Below are 19834 nucleotides of genomic sequence, written 5' to 3' on the forward strand. Positions count from 1 at the left end.
GGAAGCGATGACAGTCTGTCTGAGCATGGTGTCAACCTCAAGTCTCTCCTGTGTTCCCCAGGGAGGGAGGTCATGACAACTGAACTCCTTCTGAAGGAAGTTCAGAGAAAGCCCTTCCCTGTACTTGCTGTTCCCCAAGTGCCCCCAGTGGGAACTAACCAGCACACCAAGCAGCACATTTCAGGGTGATATTTCCTGAACTCCTTCAACCTAAAGGGAAAAGAGGAGGAAATAATATTCCTGGAACTCAGTGAGAGGTGGGGCCATGGAGGCAGGGCCACCTATGGAAGCTGTAGCTGTGGAGGGCACAGCCATGTCAGAGCAACATGGAGGAGAGGAAATGGGAAGAGAAACCTCATGTGTCTCTTCTTCCACCTTCCAACCTCCAATGGCCTGTAGTCAGTACAAAGCCATCCAGCAGGAGGGCTGAATAAGGAGCCCCAAGGGTCGGGACAGAAGTGGGCAGAGGAAGGTGGAGAGCAGAGAATGAATGGTGAGAGGAAAAATGAAAATAATCAGTTTATTCACTCAACAAATATTTTAAAAAGGATTGCTATGTTCCAGACACTGGGCTAAGTATACTTGACTCGACAGGCTTTGTTTGGGATTTGTAAGTAGATCTGTTGGGCACAGCCTTAGAGGCAGATTCTTTCTTCTTGAATATTATTTCTATTTACAGCATTTCAATAGGAATAGCTCTGTGCGGATTAGACTGCCAATGAAGTTCACTACTTTTTGCTTCTGCTTGCTGTTCTACATAATGGCACATTGTGAAAAGCCGTAAGTATAGAGCAGGCACGACTTCTTATAATTAAGTGTACGGGTAAAAGCACAGTTTAATTTGGAATTTTGCATAAGGGAGTTTTCTAGGCTTTTTGTTGGCTTTAAAGAAAAAGCAGAAATAAGGAAGCAGAATACAGGAGAGGAGACAGGAGTCAGGAACAAAAGCAAATAACTTAATGAGCTATTCAAAGGCAAATTCACAAACTGCGCTTCTCGAAGCCTTAAAAAGAAGGATGGAGGCTATAGAATCAGGTGAGGAGTTCATATTATTACCGAGAATGTGGTGTCTGGAGAAAGGCAATGGAGTATCATCAAAGAAGCAGCATTCTGCTAAAAAAAAAAAAAAAAAAAAAAAAAAAAAAAAATTCTAGATCAGAAATCATAGAACACGTTTCTTAGTTCAGAGCTTAGCTTAGTTCTTAGCTCAGTCTGTGGAGTGGACAATGAGTGTGTAGTTCCCTCTTCTACCCTCTGGCAACTTTGAAGGCCTTTCCTGTTCTTTTTAAGTACTGCCCCATCCTCTCCCGTCATAGAAGGCAAGCAGAAGAATTTCAAACAGTACAAGTGTATCTTATAGCACATGCTAGATTAGTTCCTTTACTACTTTATATAAACTAATATTTCTTAATGAATGGATAAGGCTTGAGAATTGGAGCATCTGCCTCTGCTTGAGGTCCTGCTGCTGTGGAAACTGTGGACAAGTCACTTAACTCCTCGTTTCTCTTGATTCATTCAGTCACTCAATTACTTCATCTGTGAAGTGAGGGTAGTGTGTAGGGATCAACTGGAACACAGAGGGGGCTTTAGGAAACCAAGAATCACATTAACTTGTATAGAAAATAGTCTGTGTAGTCCAGGCACAGTGGCTCAAGCCTGCAATCCTAGCACTTTGGGAGGTTGAAGCGGGTGGATCACCTGATGTCAGGAATTCGAGACCAGGCTGGCCAACATGGTGAAAACGCAACTCTACTAAAAATACAAAAATTAGCTGAGCATAGTGGCAGGTACCTATAATCCCAGCTACTAGGGAGACTGAGGCAGGAGAATCGCTTGAACACAGGAGGCGGGGGTTGCAGTGAGCCGAGATTGTGCCACTTCCCTCCAGCCTGGGAGATAGAGTGAAATTCCATCTCCTCTCAACAAAAAAAAAAAAAAAAAAAAAAAGAAAGAAAAAAAAATAAAAAAAGAAAGAAAAGAAAATGGTTTCTCTGTGTATCTGCATGTTGATGTGGATCAGCACATTTCACCAGATTCTCCAAGACATTTGTGGCCCCTAAAAAGAATTATACAACTCAAAACCAAAATAGATTAGGCAAATCCTATTTTAAACTAAAAAATTCTACAACTTTCGGTTTAGATTACAATTTTAGAACTGCCTCCCTCAAGTCCTTTTCTTGAACATCAATTGATAGTGCCTTTGCCAACTCTAGGTTTAAGTTCCCATCTTCTTCCCAGTTTTAATGATCTATAAACAAATAAAGCAGTGTCTTAACGAGGAGATGTCATCAACTATATTCGAAGCATTCTAATTTAGAAGACTATTTTTTATGGTTTAATAAATATGCCCTATTTTATCTGTTTTAAAAAATCATGGTTTAATATTTGGTTTTTTATAACATGCAAGGAACTACATACAGCTTGAGATAGTTAATACAGTTTCAGACCAGGAGATCTTGCAGTAGTATTGGCCAAAAGACCTTTCTGAGATGATGGAAATGTTCCATGAGTCTCTGCTGTCCAATATGGTGGCCATTAGCCACAGCTGGCCATTGGGCACTTAAAATGTGTCTAGTGCAACTGAAGAATTAAATTTCTAATTTTATTTAATGTTAATTTATTTAAAATTAAATAGTCACAGGTGGCAAGTGACTATCACATTGGACAACACAGAAAATGTCCCACATGATCCATATTAGGCACAGGAAATCCCATAACACCTTCTAAAGCAGGCTTTCTCAACAGTAATGCTATTGACATTTTAGGCCAGATAATTCTTTGTTGAGCGGGGGGTATAGTCCTGTGCATTGTAGGCTATTTAGGGGCATTCGAACCTTTACCTACTAGATGTCAGTAGCACCTTGGACCCCTATGCCCACCCCACCAGTTGTGACAATGTTTGCAGACATTTCCAAATGTCTCCTGCAGGGCATAGGTGCCCCAAGTTGAGAGTAAGTTGTCCTTGAGCTTTTTCTTGAAATTACTCAGGGATGAGGCACCCTGCCAGATAGACCACTTTTATGTTGGGTTCTTGAAATTATTAGGAGGTTATTTCATACATCTTGCTGCTCATCATTTCTTCTCCTTGCTAGTCTTTATACTTGGCAATTGTGGTAAGCTGCTGAGGAGGAAGGTGAAAATAAACAAGCTAGTTGAAACGTGTCAGTATCAACAGGAAACACATCCATAGTGGTTAAGAGTGTGAGCCCTGAAACTACAGAGAATGGGTTCAGTTTCTGGCTCTGTCAAGAATTAGCTGTGTGATCATTTGCAAGTTAATTCAGTTCTCTGTTTCTCAGTTTTCCTATTTGTAAAATAGAAATGGTATAACCAGAGTTGTTTTAGGATTGAATGCAATGATGTCTATAAAATGCTTGGCTATTATTATTAGCAAAAATAATAACAGCAGCACCCTACTTTCTTGTCCTAATTGTTGTTAAATATGGTATCTCATGTGACCTTCCCAATGAATTTTTTGTTTTCATTTTTTTGAGACAAGGTCTCACTCTGTTCCCAGGGCTGGAGTGCAGTGGCTTGATCACAACTCATAGCAGCCTTGACCTCCTGGGCTCAGGCGATCTTCCCACTTCAGTCTCCCAAATAGGTGGGACTACAAGTGCATGTCTTCATGCCTGGCTAATTTTTTGTATTCTTTTTTGTAGAGATGGGATTTCACCAGGTTGCCCAGGTCGATCTCAAGCTCCTGGGCTTGAGCAATCTGCCTGCCTTGATGTTCCAAAGTGCTGGGATTTACAGGAGTGAGCCACTGTGCCCAGCCCTCATAATTTTATAGATATTGTTATTCATATTTGATGAGTGAAAAATGTTGATGCTCATACCACTTAAGTGATGTGGTCAAGGGCCAGCTTGGTGGGTGAGAACGTCAGTTCACCCAGTTTCAATTTGAGTGTTCTTTCTGCCAGACAGAAAGACCTCTGTACTATCTCGTGATCTTACCTTCTGGGTCTGTGATGTTCAGTCTGAGTGGTCTAGGTAGGGGGATCCTATGTATTATAGGAAGAGCCCAGGGTGCAAAGGGCCGAGAAGCCACCTACCAAGATCTCAGCCTGAAACACTAAAGCCAGGGTATCTCAGAAGCCTGTGGAAAGCTGCTGTGAAGCTCCCTCTGCTCTGGGGGCTGGATAAAGCCACCAATGCAGGATAAAGGCCTCTGCTAGGTGCCTCAATGGGGCTGGCACATGGGTCCTCCTGGGAATGGCATTCTGGGAATTGTAGTTTCTGCTTTGCTTCTGAAGTGCAGAGGAGACCTAGACAGGGCTGGTGGTAATGCTGAGTTGGCACCTGAAAACCCAGCACATGTCCAAGAAAGTCATTCCATCACCAGCAGATTAGAGGAGGCAGAGTGGTGTGTGGGAAAGACCTTGGGTCCAAGTGCCTCCTGTGGCACCTACGCGCCCATTGGGCAAGTCACTTCACCCCTCAGGCACTTTGCCTATTAGGATCAAATAATATAAGACACTGACTGATTCTCATATCGTCTGTAACACAGCGAGCACTCAGTTAAGGTTGTTCTTGCACCTCCAGCTACAGACAAGTGTATTCTGAGGGCTATTTGTCCAGAGAGCTCTTGAATATTTTGATACCAATGCTCTTTGAGCAGAGATTGCCAGTTGCCCCCATCCCACTCTTCTTTCCTCCATAGCAATAGGCCCCATGGCAGTTCAGAAGAAGACCACATTCTGGCCTCTGTTGAAACTTGGTGCAGCCACATCCTCACCTGTGTCTGTTGCCAGAGGTGATGCATGCAATGTCCAGGCTTGCCTTTGAAAGGAAATGAATTTGTGCTGCCTCCCCTCTCCCTCTTTCTGCTTGCTGGGATGGGCCTTACTGATGAGAGCAGGGCAGCTAAGCATCAAGCCAGAAGGAATTGGGCTCCTTGTCCCTCTGGGATTGCCGCAGCAGCCAGGACAGCTTGAGCTCAGACTACCAGGTAAGGGAAAAACAAACTTATCTTGTTGCAACCCCTGAGGTCTCTTTGTGATAACAGCTTGGCCTGTATTTTAACCATATATCATCGGATTCAAAAACTCCTACATAATTTCTCAATTATTATATTAAGGCAGCTTTCTGTAGGGGTGTGAAAGCTTGCTTGAGACAGATTTCAAGCCAGAATGGCCAATATCTCACTTAGCCAGCTAATTTTATTTTGAAAGACAGAGCCTGAAAATATTGGATGAGCAAAACCAGTGTCAAAGTTAGGGAGAAGCATAAACGTCAGGCATGGATTCTGAAGGGAGCTGAGATTCCCCCAGGGGAAGCAGGCAGCCCTCTAACGCTTCAAGGTACGCTGCTACCGGTGACAGGAAGAGTGATGAGAAATGCTTCAGATGTTTAAGTGACATCTGAAGCCAGTGACATTTCCTGGCTTCCATGAGCACTGCTACTATTGAAAACAAACACATTTGATGGATGGAGCAATGCTTCCCGCAGCTGATGCCTGGGCGATCTGTGTTTATCAGAGCTGCATGCATGCTTCTACCAATAATCATAATTTAAAGATTCAAAGTGATAAAAGCATCACACTGACATATCTGCCTGCCTTCACTGCAGGGCTGGCTTCACAGACACAAAGAAATGGAAGGTATCGCCGCAGTTGTGGGGATGTCGCCATACACGTTTATGGTGGCATTTACTACATCATAACCTCCTCAGTAGTATTGATGTCCTTTCTCTAGACCATGAGTCCTCTGTGAATTACTTGCTTTTGCACTTTCTGCTCCTAGAATGATCAATAAATATCTAAATGAATAAGTCTAGTTCAACCTTCTCACTTTGCAGTGATTTGTTCAAAGTCACAATTAGTTAATTGCAGAAAAAAATCTGCTTTTTCTCTAGTAAACTGAGAATGACGTTTTTCTCCAGGCCTAGATGACTTGGGCAAATCTCTTGCTAGGATTCCTATAACCCAGACTCACATAAGTACATAAACACAGAAAACCGCATACCTATATACACAGACATGCACTTAGATACACACAAACACCCAAGCACATGAGCAAAAACAAAACCACACAGGCTTTTACACAAAACACACACCACACACATAATCACATGGCTTATACATGTGAATTTCAGTTAAAAAATGAGCAATTTTTTCGTATACATAAGCCCTAAATAGGCATGCATAAATACACATGGACATACATATACTAAAAGAATGATTTGCTGAAATAATTTACCTGAAATTCAAATTAAATTGTGCACCTTGTATTTTTATTTGCCAAACTGGCAACTGTAACACAGACACGCGTTTAGATTCACATGCACAGACCCATGCAGAAACACACAAGCACATACATCCAACTACGCACACAAACACATACACACCCAAGACCTAGTTTCTTTTAACAGATCCTGACAAGACCAAACTGGCCATTAGAATAGTAGTTCTAGCTTTCCCCTGGAGAGCTGGGGAGATGCCAGAGTGGGAGGGAGTGATGAAGGGAATGGTGTGGCTTGGAAAGGAGGCAGGAGGATGAATCTCTGCTCACAGCGGTCCTGTGTGGGGCAAAGGGGAAATCCATTCTGCAGGCAGGGATGTGAGGAGCTGCTTTAGAGAAAGGACACCTCCCCCAAGACACACACAGGCACATATAGACACGCACGCACAATCTCACTTCAGCATTTGGAATCACATTGGTCACTGTGAGCAATTTCTTCTGCATGATTTTGTAAATGGGTTCAAACTCCAGAGAGAAGCTTTTCCCTCCAGAAATCTGTGATGCCGAGTGTACAAGTATCCTTGGCAATGAATGATGGGGTGGGCTTGGATGAAAATCTACCTCAGTTTAGGGGGCTACCATGTAGCCCTGAGTTAGAGAGCCGGTGGGGAATTCCTGATTCTACTTCCCTTGCTGCCCCTCACCCCATGACCCTTTTCCATGACACAGCCACAAATATCGACTGACTTCACCTCAGAACAGTCTCAATCTGCCTTTTGCTCTTCATTCCCATGGTCATGGCCCTCCTACCCTGTGATCTTTCACCTGGATGTTGACCTCAGCCTCTTCCCCCTCACTTCCAACCTGCTAACAAATTTCTCTTCTGAGATGTTACCAGAATGAGGTTTGATCATGGTCCTCTCTCTCTTAAAATCCTTTGATGGAGGTCAGTTTTCTCCACAATGAACATGAGCATGGCCTCTAAGACCCTTCAATATCAGAACCCATTCCAACCTCGGTTCCCATCTTTTCACCTCAGACATTCTGTCTGGCCACAACAAAATGAATTCATTTTCCCACAAACATCCAACCAATTACATGGCTTAGCTTCTTTCAGCATTCTCTGTGCATGGAGCATCCTTCACCGCCTCCCTTGCCTAGTGAATTAATTATCCTTCAGATCTACTTCAAATATCCTCTCCAACCCCATCCCACACTGCCTCCCAATCCTGTGGAATTAATCACTCACTCCTCTGTGCACCCACAGCGTTTGCATACACTTCTTTCTCACTTACCATTATAGTTATTTATTGACATTTGCAAGCTTCTCTCCCCTACAAGCTTGTGAGATTGTCTGGGGCCGTGGTTAATTCTTATTCATATATGAACCACCAGTGTCCAAGATGGTGCCTGCCACAGAAGAGGGTCTTAGGAAGAGATGTTGTTGGTAGAATTTTACTGGTAGCAGTGTGCATTGGAGTTCATGGAAGAGACTTTGGAATCAAAAAGACCAAGATTCAAATCCAGCAAACTCCATTTATTAGCTCCAAATTACATAATATCTCTACAGCAAGGCAGAATAACGCCCTGCCCCATCAAAGATGTTCATATTCTAATTCTTGGAACCTGTGAATATGTTGCATACATATCAGAGAGAAATTTTGATTGCAGATCAAATTAAGGTTGCTAATCAGCTGACCTTAAGGTAGGGGGAGTATCTCAGGTTATCCAGGTGGGCCCGAAGTTATCCCAGATTTCCTTGTAAGAGAGAGAGGGAGACAGAATTGAGGACTAGAGTGATGTGATGTGAGGACTCAACCCACCATTTCTGGTTTCAAGATGGAAGGGGTCACAAGCCAAGCAATGTGGGCCGCCTCTAGAAAGCTGGAAATGATACAGACACAGAGTCTCCCCACAGAGCCTCCAGAAAGGGATGCAGCCCTGTCAATACCTTGATTCTAGTCTGGTGAGTTCCATTGCAGACTTTTGACCTCCAGAACTATAAATTAATGAATTTGTGTCTTAAGACATTACATCAGAGGTAATTTGTTATAACAGTGATAGGAAATGTATACCAGCACTAAACCTGTCCCTTCTTTGGCAAGGAAGCCAATAATGGTCCCAGTTACCCAGGGTGGTGGTGAGAAGCATGAAAGTTAAGCATGTGGTGCCTTGGCACAGTGCTTTGCACAGGATGAAGGCAGTGGTCAAAGCAGCAGCTGCCGTAGTAGTAGTAGTTCTAGGAATAATAATATTATTGCCATTTAAGGTAGTCGGGGAGGTCAGTTGGGAGTTCAAAGAAATACCCGAGAAGAAGCAATCTGATTGAGTCTTGCAGGAGAGGGCAGTGGGTCCCAGGGAAGGCACGAAGGTGGCCATACTGAGGAGGGGGATTCAGGAAAAGGAGGTGGGTGTCAACTGTTGAAGACACCCCCTCTGTCATAGAGAAGCTGTACAAACTCAGGTGAGTTTGGGAGCTTGGTCCCATCCCTTCCCTCCCCTTTAATACTTCCTGGCCAATCCTGTACTGTTTTTTTGTTTGTTTATTTTGCTTTATTTTTAATTTTTAGTTTTATTTGAGACGGAATCTTGCTCTGTCGCCCTGGCTGGAATACAGTGGCGTGATCTCGGCTCACTGCGACCTCTACTTCCTGAGTTCATGTGATTCTCCTGCTTCAGTCTCCCAAGTGGCTGGGATTATAGGCGTCCACCACCATGCCCAGCTAATTTTTGTATTTTTAGTAGAAACGGGGTTTCACCATGTTGGCCAGGTTGGTTTTGAACTCCCGACCTCAGGTGATTCACCAGCCTCGGTCTCCCAAAGTGCTGGGATTACAGACATCAGCCACCAAGCCCAGCCTCCTGTACCCTGTACTGTTTTATAATGTTGGCTGGGACGAGTGGCCAGGGACAGAGAGGGGACAGGTCAGCATTCTGGGAGTCCTGAGGACAAGGCCTCTAGGCTCTTTTCCTTCTATTCTGGATGTCTCCTGGAGACTCCGGAGAAGCCCATCTTTATCCATGTAGCTGAGACCTTTGGCTAAGCAAGAACTGCTATTGAGGTTGGGAACCTGTGTTTAGACCAGGTGACTCTATTTACTAGCCGATGCCCCTGGACAAGGCAGCTTCTCAGACCCTGGAAGACGATGGGACCAGATCTACGGTTTTCAATCTATGTTTCTCAGGGGATTCCTCAGGGGCTGTCATTGTGGGACCAGGTCCAAAGAGAGTCCCCGGGCTCCTGCTTGCCAGTGTCATCCTGGCACCTCTGCGTTTACCTTTCATGGAGATTAGAATTTCACACAGGCTTTGGTTTGGGCATTGGGGGAGTTGTTGGGGGCGGGGGGAAACTTTGAAAAGCACCAGAGAGATCATCATTTCCAGCTTAAAGTTCAATGATATTTGGCCCAAGCACACAGTGAACATAGGTTATATAATGGGAGAGTCAGGAAGAATCTTTTGGGGGGTTGATTAACACTGCCTCCTGTCAGAGAACAGAAGGTCTATGATCAGGAGAAAACACTTTCTTTTCAACTGGCTTCTGCCTGGAGGTCCCGCCATCTGGTGGAGAATCCTCCCTAGAATGTGGACAGCTGTGTGAAGACCCATCTGCTGTGGGAGTAACAATGGCTCAGGCCAATCCTCCTTCCCCACCATTTGGGAGAGCTGGCAAGTTACCAATGCCTGGTCTCCCGCATCCCACAGCTCCAGGCCTGGGTCCTGCCCAGGTGGGTTTCCCATTTAGAAAGTGAGATCTGGAGCCCTGATTCTCAGGACTGACTGTACATCTGATCACCCAGAGAGTTTAAAAAGCTTGATGCTCAGGTCTTCAAGTTTCAGGCCTATAAAATCATTATCTCTGGCTGTGGGACAGGAGGGTGGGCCCATCCAGCAAGAGACTCCTGACTCCCTGAGGGGCCAAGCGTGCAGCCCTGGAGATGCCCTGGAACCCTCTCTGCAATGGCAAAACATGAATTATATCACCACCCCCCTTCTCACTCCAAATTCTAGAATGACTATGGCTGTGATTTTGCAGGGTGTCATCAGCTACGCAACTCATCGTAGCAGCCTATAGCTCAACAGGTGAAAAGTCTCCCTTCACTTCTCAATGATTTTTCTCCAGTGATCATTTTACTGGAGAAATTGTTCAGCTTAGTCTTTTGAGACAGCTCAGGATCTTACATATGATATGTTTCATGGTTGTCATAAAGATGAATGCCCTTGAAGCCTGCCTTTATTTGAGTGAGAGGTGCTGAGTACGTTGAATAACAATAAACCGCACTACATATTGTTATTATTGCTTAGCAGGAAAAGAACTATCTGTACAGGGAAATAAGCCAAGTTTCATTAGTCAGCTCACCTATCATGCATTTGAAATAAACCTAGTGTGTATTCTTCTTAATATGACATCTGAGATTAGAAGTCAGTGTCAAAGTCAAACACCAGGAGAAAACAAAGACAAACACGGCTCTCTGGAAGGCTCCATTCTCATTAGAGTTTGCCCAGACATTTAGATGACTTGGTTATTTTTAGCTCGTGACTTTACAGATAAGCTAAATTTTAACCAGACAAAAACACATAATGTGTCAACCTTTGGACATGACTACAGATGGGCAGGGTTGTTTATGTCCAGGTAGACACCGCAGATACTCCTTAGCTGAGTTTTTAGTAGACTGTTCAGCTCCTAGTGTCACGGTACTTTAGTCTTAGCCACAGAAAGCTTTATTAATTTGGGCTTGCTGTCTTTTCCCATCTTCTGTCTTGGTTCATTTGGAGAAGCTACTGAGCAATAGAGTGAACGAAAAGAGCAAGGAAGGGAGGCAATGAGGGAGGTGGAGGTGGGGGTTGAAGAGAAAGAACAATTGAGAAGCCCCTGCTGTAGTTCACATTCATGCTTTGCAGAGGTTAACCCCATCTGAAATCTCATAATAGCACTACGAGGTAGCCCCATTCTCACAAGCGGGATCGTGCTGAACCCTAAGCTCCAGGAGCAAATCTGGTTTTGCTTATCAGTGTACAAGAGGCCTCAAATAAAATGGTTTTGCTCAATATTATTTTGTTATAACACTGATGAGAACAAAATTTGATTCTTGGCCAGGGCCAATGTCTATATGGAGTAGACACATTCTCCCTGTGCCTACGTGGATTTTCTCCAGGGCGTCAGGTTTCCTCCCGCATCCCAAAGATGTGCATGTCAGGTACTTTGACGTGTCTCTGTTGTCCCAGTCTAAGTGTGGATGTGTGTGAGCGCACCCTGCAATGGGATGGCGCCCTCTCCGTGGCTGGTTGCTGTTTGGTGCCCTGAGCTGCCAGGAGAGGCTCCGGCCACCTGAGACTATGAACTGGAATATGTGGTTAAATAATTATCTTACTTGTTTTTATGAACCTTTCTTCGATGTCCATTTTGCTCACATTCATTTCAATGTTTAATATTAGAAGTGTTTTGAGTCCTTAAGAAGTTTGGGGATATTTTTGTGATCAGAAATATGCCATAGGAACTTCACTTCTGTTTATCTAACTCAGGCTGTGCTAAAATTGATTTTGTTATATGCTGTTTCACTTAAAATCACAGTTTCCAAGAACCTATTGATGACATTAAGTGAGGACCTAGCCCCTCAGGGGAGGTTGAATGACTTGCTGAGGGCAATAGAGCCAGCAATGGAGCCAAGCTTTGACCCCCGGCCTGTCTGATGCTCAAAGCACTTTGCACATTGGTCCACAGTGACTGTGATCTGAACATCTGTGCTTCCCAGCCAGGACTTTGCACAGGACAGTCATGGGCACCTTTTTTGTGGTGTGGGGAATTAGGCCACAGGTGCTGCTTCTGAGCTGTAAGGCTTTGCTCAGCTGAGTGTGCCTGTGTGCATTTCCAAGAGCCTGTCTTATTGTAGGTGAGAATGGAAACTAAGGGCAGTGGAATCCCCTCCTTCTGCTTGCCTGCCCCCTTCACCAAGCACACATCTGTACTAAGTGGTATTTCTACCACTGTAAGAGCACGTGACATCTCAGCACAAGTTGAATGGAATCTTGACTCCCAGTTTTTTGAGGCTTCCCAGCTGCTACCAAGTGCTGCAAGATGAAGGTGAGGCAGGCTCAGCAGATGGGAAGATACTACCAGAGAGGCTACCCTATCGCTTAGCACATGTTCGTATGTTTTATTACCTTCATTAGCTCACAAGTAACCAGGGCAGATTGAGGCAAAGTTAGGCAATATAACTGAATTCAGAAATCATGAACGGATGGACAATTATGCAATACATAGCCCAAAGAAAGATTAAAAATATAGAAAGGAAGTCAATGCCAGCTCTTTACCTGGAGCTCTAGGCTACATGGAGTTAATTTTGAATGAAAAGAGAAAATCTAGAATAACTCAATAATACTCAGCTGTTCCCTCTATGATGTATGTATCTTTTTTTCATTAGTAAATTGTGATCCTGTCCTGAAACCCAAAATAAAAATATAGTGAAGAAATTTTAAATAAATAGATACATTGCCAACAATGCCACAATTTAGAGTAATCACACTAGAGATTTGGAGGAATATAATTTCAGGTGTGTGTGTGTGTGCATGCATGTATGTGTGTGTGCATGCGTGTGTGCATGCGTGCGCATCTACTCTTACAAGCATGGCACAAAAGTACATACTGCATATCTTTAACTTAAATACTACTTTGTTGTAGTAGAAATACAATTATGCAATCTTTACGAGTTTCCCTCTTTAAGAACATGACTTGGGCAGCCTTGCCATTTATTTTTCTCCTTTTACGCCTCTCAGGAAAAAAAATTAGTTTCTTCAGAAAAGTCTAACACAATTCTGATTAAAATTAATCTTCAGAATTCTGTTTGTGTGGTTATTGTGTAGCTTTTTTGTTATATAATGATGGTGTAGTTGATTTGTAGGGAGGCTATATAACTTTTTTATTATTTGTAACTATCTTACTGAAGTCTCCTATGAGTTCTAATATTTTTTTCAGGCAATTCTCATATGTTTTCCAAAGAGGAAATTATATTTCCTGAAAACAGTGGTAAAGTGCCTCTAATAGTTATAGTTTGTATTTAATTTTCTGTTCAATTGCATATGTTAGCACTCTCAGAACAAGATTGCCTGATAGATGCAGGTGATGACGGGCACCTGTGTTTCATTCCTGATTACTTGCTCTACTGTTTTACTGTTCAGCATAATGCCAAGTATTTGATCTAGGTATTTGTTTATCATATTAAGAAATAAATCTTCATGATCTTCGACAAGACTGTTTTATTTTAAAACTCAAGAATGAAAGTTGAATTTTATCAAATGCCTCTGGGTGTCTAATAGGGTGATTTTGTTTTTGCCCCCTCCTTCATTCTGTGAATGTGATAATTACATTAATGATGTCTGATCAGAATATATTTTTCAGATAAATTCCAGAGTGGTATGGGGGATGAGTAGGTGAGAAGGAATCAGAGGGGAAGTGGGAGCTGGAATCAGGACTACATTTTCCAGATGAAGGAAGGGTCATCTCTGGAGAGTACTGGCCTTAGAAGGTGATGAAGTTGGAGGAAGAATATCACCATGGGGTCAGAAACCCCTCAACAGGATTCCTCATTTGTGATATGTTTATATTTTTAGTCAAGTAACCATGTAAAATACATTTCAGAACGTTCAAAAAATAAATAAGGAAATTGATTTTTTATGTGTGTGGAAAAAGTGGAAAAAGGAGAAGAAAAGAAGAAAAGGCTTACAGTTTGTTATGTGACCAGCCCAAGATGGCTGGCGAGAGGCAGTGAGGAGGCAGAAGCCCAAAGAAATAAGGCCTGGGATTTACAAGAACTGCTTTATGTTGCTCCATAACTCAGGACTGGAGTCTAGATTCCTGAGAAACAGGGAAACCCCAATTGATGTGTGGGTTACAGAGAGATTTTCTATTGTTAAACTATCCTTGCATTTCACAGCTATTTTTGCTTGCTTCATGGTATATTATTCTATTATGACCCTGCTGGGTTCAGTTTGCTAATATTGTGTTAACAATTCTATACCTATAATGCTAAGATTGATCTTTAGGGTTTTTTTTGGTATTATTTTTTCTCAGGTTTTGGTATAGAGATTATATTTTCCTTATAAAAAGAATTTAGAGAGTTTAATTCTTTCTATTTTTTGAAATGATTTAAATAAAACTAGACTATCTGTATTTTGAAGATATGATAGAAATTTCCTATAAAATTGCCAGGCACAGTGGCTCACACCTGTAATGCCAACACTTTGGGAGGCTGAGGTGGACAGATCACCTGAGGTCAGGAATTCAAAACCAGCCTGGCCAACATGGTGAAACCCCATTTCTACTAAAAATATTAAAAAATTAGCTGGGCATGGTGGCTCATGCCTGTAATTCTAGCTGCTTGAGAGGCTGAGGCAGGAGAATTGCTTGAACCCAGGAGGCGGAGGTTGCAGTGAGCAGAGATCATACCACTGCACTCCAGTGTGGGTGACAAGAGCAAGACTCTGTCTCAAAAAAAAAAAAAAAAAGAAAGAAAAAGAAAAAAAAAAAGAAATTTCCTATAAAATTATCTGGACTTTGGGATAGATGTAGTTCAATTACCTTGTTGTTTGTTTTTTCAGTTTCTCTCCTGGTTACTGTTCTATGCAAGTTTTCTACCTTTTCTTGGAATCTATATTTTTTCTAGAAAACAATTTAATTCATATTTTGAAATTCACTGGCATATCACTTTATCTAAATTCTTTCGCCATGTTTTTAATTACATGCCATGTCTGCAGTTAATGGTTTCTTTCTCATTCCTAATGTATTTGTTTATTTCTTTTTTGAGGGAATGGAGATAGGAGGCAAAATTTCCAGATTTGTCCCCTTTAGAATCAGGGTATGGGAGTGGGAGGGATTAAGAGAAATGAGTAGTGGTTTTATCAATACAGTAGAAGCTCTCTTAATCCAATATCCACTGACTCACTGCATTTATCAAAATTTTTCACTCACTGTAAAATGTACCACCTGAGCTGATGTATCTAAAATGTTCACAATTATGACTTAAGTTTTTCATAGGTACCTCTCCCTCTCTCCCCAGCTGAGTGAGATTATCTGAAAACTGTTTATGCCAGTTGTGAATGTTATTGCAGCTATATAATCTACTTACATATTATATGAACCAATGAATATGAATTTCGAAAAAGTTGTTTCCTAGAAAACTAGATTGAATATTTTGGAAAGTCTTCATTTTTTAAAAAATTGCTTAAATATTGCTGCTGAGTTAGATGTGGAAGAGGCAACTGTCAGAATCAGGAAAGAAGCCAGGCATACCTGCAATCCCAGCTACCCAGGATGCTAAGGATGGAAGATCGCTTGAACTCAGGAGCTTGAGACTGGGCAATATAGCCCCATCTCAAAATAAATAAGTGGATGAATGACTAACATATGGGGAAAAGCTTCAAGACACTAGGATTTAGTTTTCATATTACTTCTCAAGGGGTTGTTTATTTCTCTTCTCACTTTAAAGACATGGAAAATAACAGTTATAGAAGATGCATTATGGGAATGGTTTATGTGAAAAAGATGATGGTGCATTCCAATCAGTGGGCCCCATGTAAAGAAAAGACTGCCACAAAAGGTTGAGGAATGACTGCACGTGTATGTTTTCAGTTCAAATCAAGCATATGTTAATTTGTATGACTCCTGGCTTTCTTTGAATTTTTCAGTTAACTGCTCCTGATTGTGGTAGGAAGAGTTTCTACTGGACATTAGCTACTTTTGTTTGATAATTCTTTGTGTTGACTGTCCTATGGTTTAATTTGTCATGTTTTTCTAGCATCTGGAATTGAATGATTAGTGCCATGGACATTTCTCATTTTTTTTTCTGTCCAGCGTCCTCTTCTTTAGGAAACTGTTCTTTCCTCTGCCACCTGTGATTCCACTGGGCCCCCAACAATGGGATCCTGGCTCACCTTGGATAGATCACCTAAGATAATTCAGTCAGACATTCTCTCCTGGGAAGCTGAATCTGGTGTGGAGACATTCAGGGATGGATGGCAGTTGTAACTGCGGCATCCTAATTTCAGCATCTTGAAGGAAAGGTCCATGAGTTCCTAACGTTCAGTTCTGACTTCCCTTTCTTTCCTCTTTGATTCTGTGACATATTCCAATGGAAAAATTGAAGTCTCCCAATGGACAGCTCATGGAGGGCTGGAGAATCCTATGAATACATTCTAGGATCTGCTTTTTAGTTTTTTTTTTTTTGGCAGCTAAAGAAACTTAACAGAAGCACTACATTTTTTAATTCTAAATCTTGCTTCTTTAATAATGTAAGTATTAAATGCTATGAATTTCCCCCAAGTACAATTTTCACTAGAATGTGGCATAATTATCATTAATATTGTCTAAGTAACTTATAATTGCACTTTTGATTTATTCTTTGATTCCAGAGTTATTTAGGGAGAAATAGTTTTTGGTTCCTTCCAAACTCAAAAACATGGGGTTTTTTTTCTGTTTACTATAGTTTTTTTTAAATTTTCATATATTCTTTTTTTTTTTTTTTTTTTTTTTTTTTGTTTACTCTGGCAATATTTTTCTTTCTTTTTTTTTTTTTTTTTTTTTTTTTTTATTATACTTTAAGTTCTAGGGTACATGTGCATGACGTTTATATCATGTATAACTCCCCAATGCAATCCCTCCCTCCTCCCCCCTCCCCATGATAGGCCCCAGTGTGTGATGTTCCCCTTCCCGAGTCCAAGTGATCTCATTGTTCAGTTCCCACCTATGAGTGAGAACATGCGGTGTTTGGTTTTCTCTTCTTGTGATAGTTTGCTAAGAATGATGGTTTCCAGCTGCATCCATGTCCCTACAAAGGACGCAAACTCATCCTTTTTGATGGCTGCATAGTATTCCATGGTGTATATGTGCCACATTTTCTTAATCCAGTCTGTCACAGATGGACATTTGGGTTGATTCCAAGTCTTTGCTATTGTGAATAGTGCCGCAATAAACAAACGTGTGCATGTGTCTTTGTAGAAGAGTAATTTATAATCCTTTGGGTATATACCCAGTAGTGGGATGGCTGGGTCATATGGTACATCTAGTTCTAGATCCTTGAGGAATCGCCATACTGTTTTCCATAATGGTTGAACTAGTTTACAATCCCACCAACAGTGTAAAAGTGTTCCTATTTCTCCACATCCTCTCCAACACCTGTTGTTTCCTGACTTCTTAATGATTGCCATTCTAACTGGTGTGAGATGGTATCTCATTGTGGTTTTGATTTGCATTTCTCTGATGGCCAGTGATGATGAGCATTTTTTCATGTGTCTGTTGGCTGTATGGATGTCTTCTTTTGAGAAATGTCTGTTCATATCCTTTCCCCACTTTTTGATGGGGTTGTTTGCTTTTTTCTTGTATATTTGTTTGAGTTCTTGGTAGATTCTGGATATTAGCCCTTTGTCAGATGAGTAGGTTGCAAAAATTTTTTCCCATTCTGTAGGTTGCCTGTTCACTCTGATGGTAGTTTCTTTTGCTGTGCAAAAGCTCTTTAGTTTAATTAGATCCCATGTGTCAATTTTTGCTTTTGCTGCCGTTGCTTTTGGTGTTTTAGACATGAAGTCCTTGCCCATGCCTATGTCCTGAATGGTACTACCTAGATTTTCTTCTAGGGTTTTTATGGTATTAGGTCTAACATTTAAGTCTCTAATCCATCTTGAATTAATTTTCGTATAGGGGGTAAGGAAAGGATCCAGTTTCAGCTTTCTACTTATGGCTAGCCAATTTTCCCAGCACCATTTATTCAATAGGGAATCCTTTCCCCATTTCTTGTTTCTCTCAGGTTTGTCAAAGATCAGATGGCTGTAGATGTGTGGTATTATTTCTGAGGACTCTGTTCTGTTCCATTGGTCTATATCTCTGTTGTGGTACCAGTACCATGCTGTTTTGGTTACTGTAGCCTTGTAGTATAGTTTGAAGTCAGGTAGCGTGACGCCTCCAGCTTTGTCCTTTTGACTTAGGATTGTCTTGGCAATGCGGGCTCTTTTTTGGTTCCATATGAACTTTAAAGCCGTTTTTTCCAATTCTGTGAAGAAAGTCATTGGTAGCTTGATGGGGATGGCATTGAATCTATAAATCACCTTGGGCAGTATGGCCATTTTCACGATATTGATTCTTCCTATCCATGAGCATGGTATGTTCTTCCATTTGTTTGTGTCCTCTTTGATTTCACTGAGCAGTGGTTTGTAGTTCTCCTTGAAGAGGTCCTTTACATCCCTTGTAAGCTGGATTCCTAGGTATTTGATTCTCTTTGAAGCAATTGTGAATGGAAGTTGATTCCTGATTTGGCTCTCTGCTTGTCTGTTACTGGTGTATAAGAATGCTTGTGATTTTTGCACATTAATTTTGTATCCTGAGACTTTGCTGAAGTTGCTTATCAGCTTAAGCAGATTTTGGGCTGAGACAATGGGGTTTTCTAAATATACAATCATGTCATCTGCAAACAGGGACAATTTGACTTCTTCTTTTCCTAACTGGATACCCTTGATTTCTTTCTCTTGCCTGATTGCCCTAGCCAGAACTTCCAACACTATGTTGAATAGGAGTGGTGAGAGAGGGCATCCCTGTCTTGTGCCAGTTTTCAAAGGGAATTTTTCCAGTTTTTGCCCATTCAGTATGATATTAGCTGTGGGTTTGTCATAAATAGCTCTTATTATTTTGAGGTACGTTCCATCAATACCGAATTTATTGAGCGTTTTTAGCATAAAGGGCTGTTGAATTTTGTCAAAAGCCTTTTCTGCATCTATTGAGATAATCATGTGGTTCTTGTCTTTGCTTCTGTTTATATGCTGGATTACGTTTATTGATTTGCGAATGTTGAACCAGCCTTGCATCCCAGGGATGAAGCCCACTTGATCATGGTGGATAAGCTTTTTGATGTGCTGCTGAATCCGGTTTGCCAGTATTTTATTGAGGATTTTTGCATCGATGTTCATCAGGGATATTGGTCTAAAATTCTCTCTTTTTGTTGTGTCTCTGCCAGGCTTTGGTATCAGGATGATGTTGGCCTCATAAAAAGAGTTAGGGAGGATTCCCTCTTTTTCTATTGATTGAAATAGTTTCAGAAGGAATGGTACCAGCTCCTCCTTGTACCTCTGGTAGAATTCAGCTGTGAATCCATCTGGTCCTGGACTTTTTTTGGTGGGTAGGCTATTAATTGTTGCCTCAATTTCAGAGCCTGCTATTGGTCTATTCAGGGATTCAACTTCTTCCTGGTTTAGTCTTGGGAGAGTGTAAGTGTCCAGGAAATTATCCATTTCTTCTAGATTTTCTAGTTGATTTGCGTAGAGGCATTTATAGTATTCTCTGATGGTTGTTTGTATTTCTGTGGGGTCGGTGGTGATATCCCCTTTATCATTTTTTATTGAGTCTATTTGATTCCTCTCTCTTTTCTTCTTTATTAGTCTAGCTAGCGGTCTGTCAATTTTGTTGATCTTTTCAAAAAACCAACTCCTGGATTCATTGATTTTTTGGAGGGTTTTTTGTGTCTCTATCTCCTTCAGTTCTGCTCTGATCTTAGTTATTTCTTGCCTTCTGCTAGCTTTTGAATGTGTTTGCTCTTGCCTCTCTAGTTCTTTTAATTGTGATGTTAGAGTGTCAATTTTAGATCTCTCCTGCTTTCTCTTGTGGGCATTTAGTG

The 19834-nt window shown here is 41.5% G+C and overlaps 1 long non-coding RNA gene across 1 annotated transcript in view; it reads left to right on the forward strand.

Moving 5' to 3' along the window:
• The first annotated feature begins 4836 nt into the window (after positions 1 to 4836).
• Positions 4837 to 19834, forward strand: part of LOC117073100 — a 103907-nt gene continuing 88909 nt past the window's right edge. The window contains exon 1 of the long non-coding RNA XR_004433106.1: positions 4837 to 4951. This is a non-coding gene — a long non-coding RNA (uncharacterized LOC117073100). The remainder of the gene's footprint in view (positions 4952 to 19834) is intronic.

Source organism: Trachypithecus francoisi, unplaced genomic scaffold (assembly GCF_009764315.1).
Source record: "Trachypithecus francoisi isolate TF-2019V2 unplaced genomic scaffold, Tfra_2.0 Lachesis_group4, whole genome shotgun sequence".
Lineage (NCBI taxonomy): Eukaryota > Metazoa > Chordata > Mammalia > Primates > Cercopithecidae > Trachypithecus > Trachypithecus francoisi.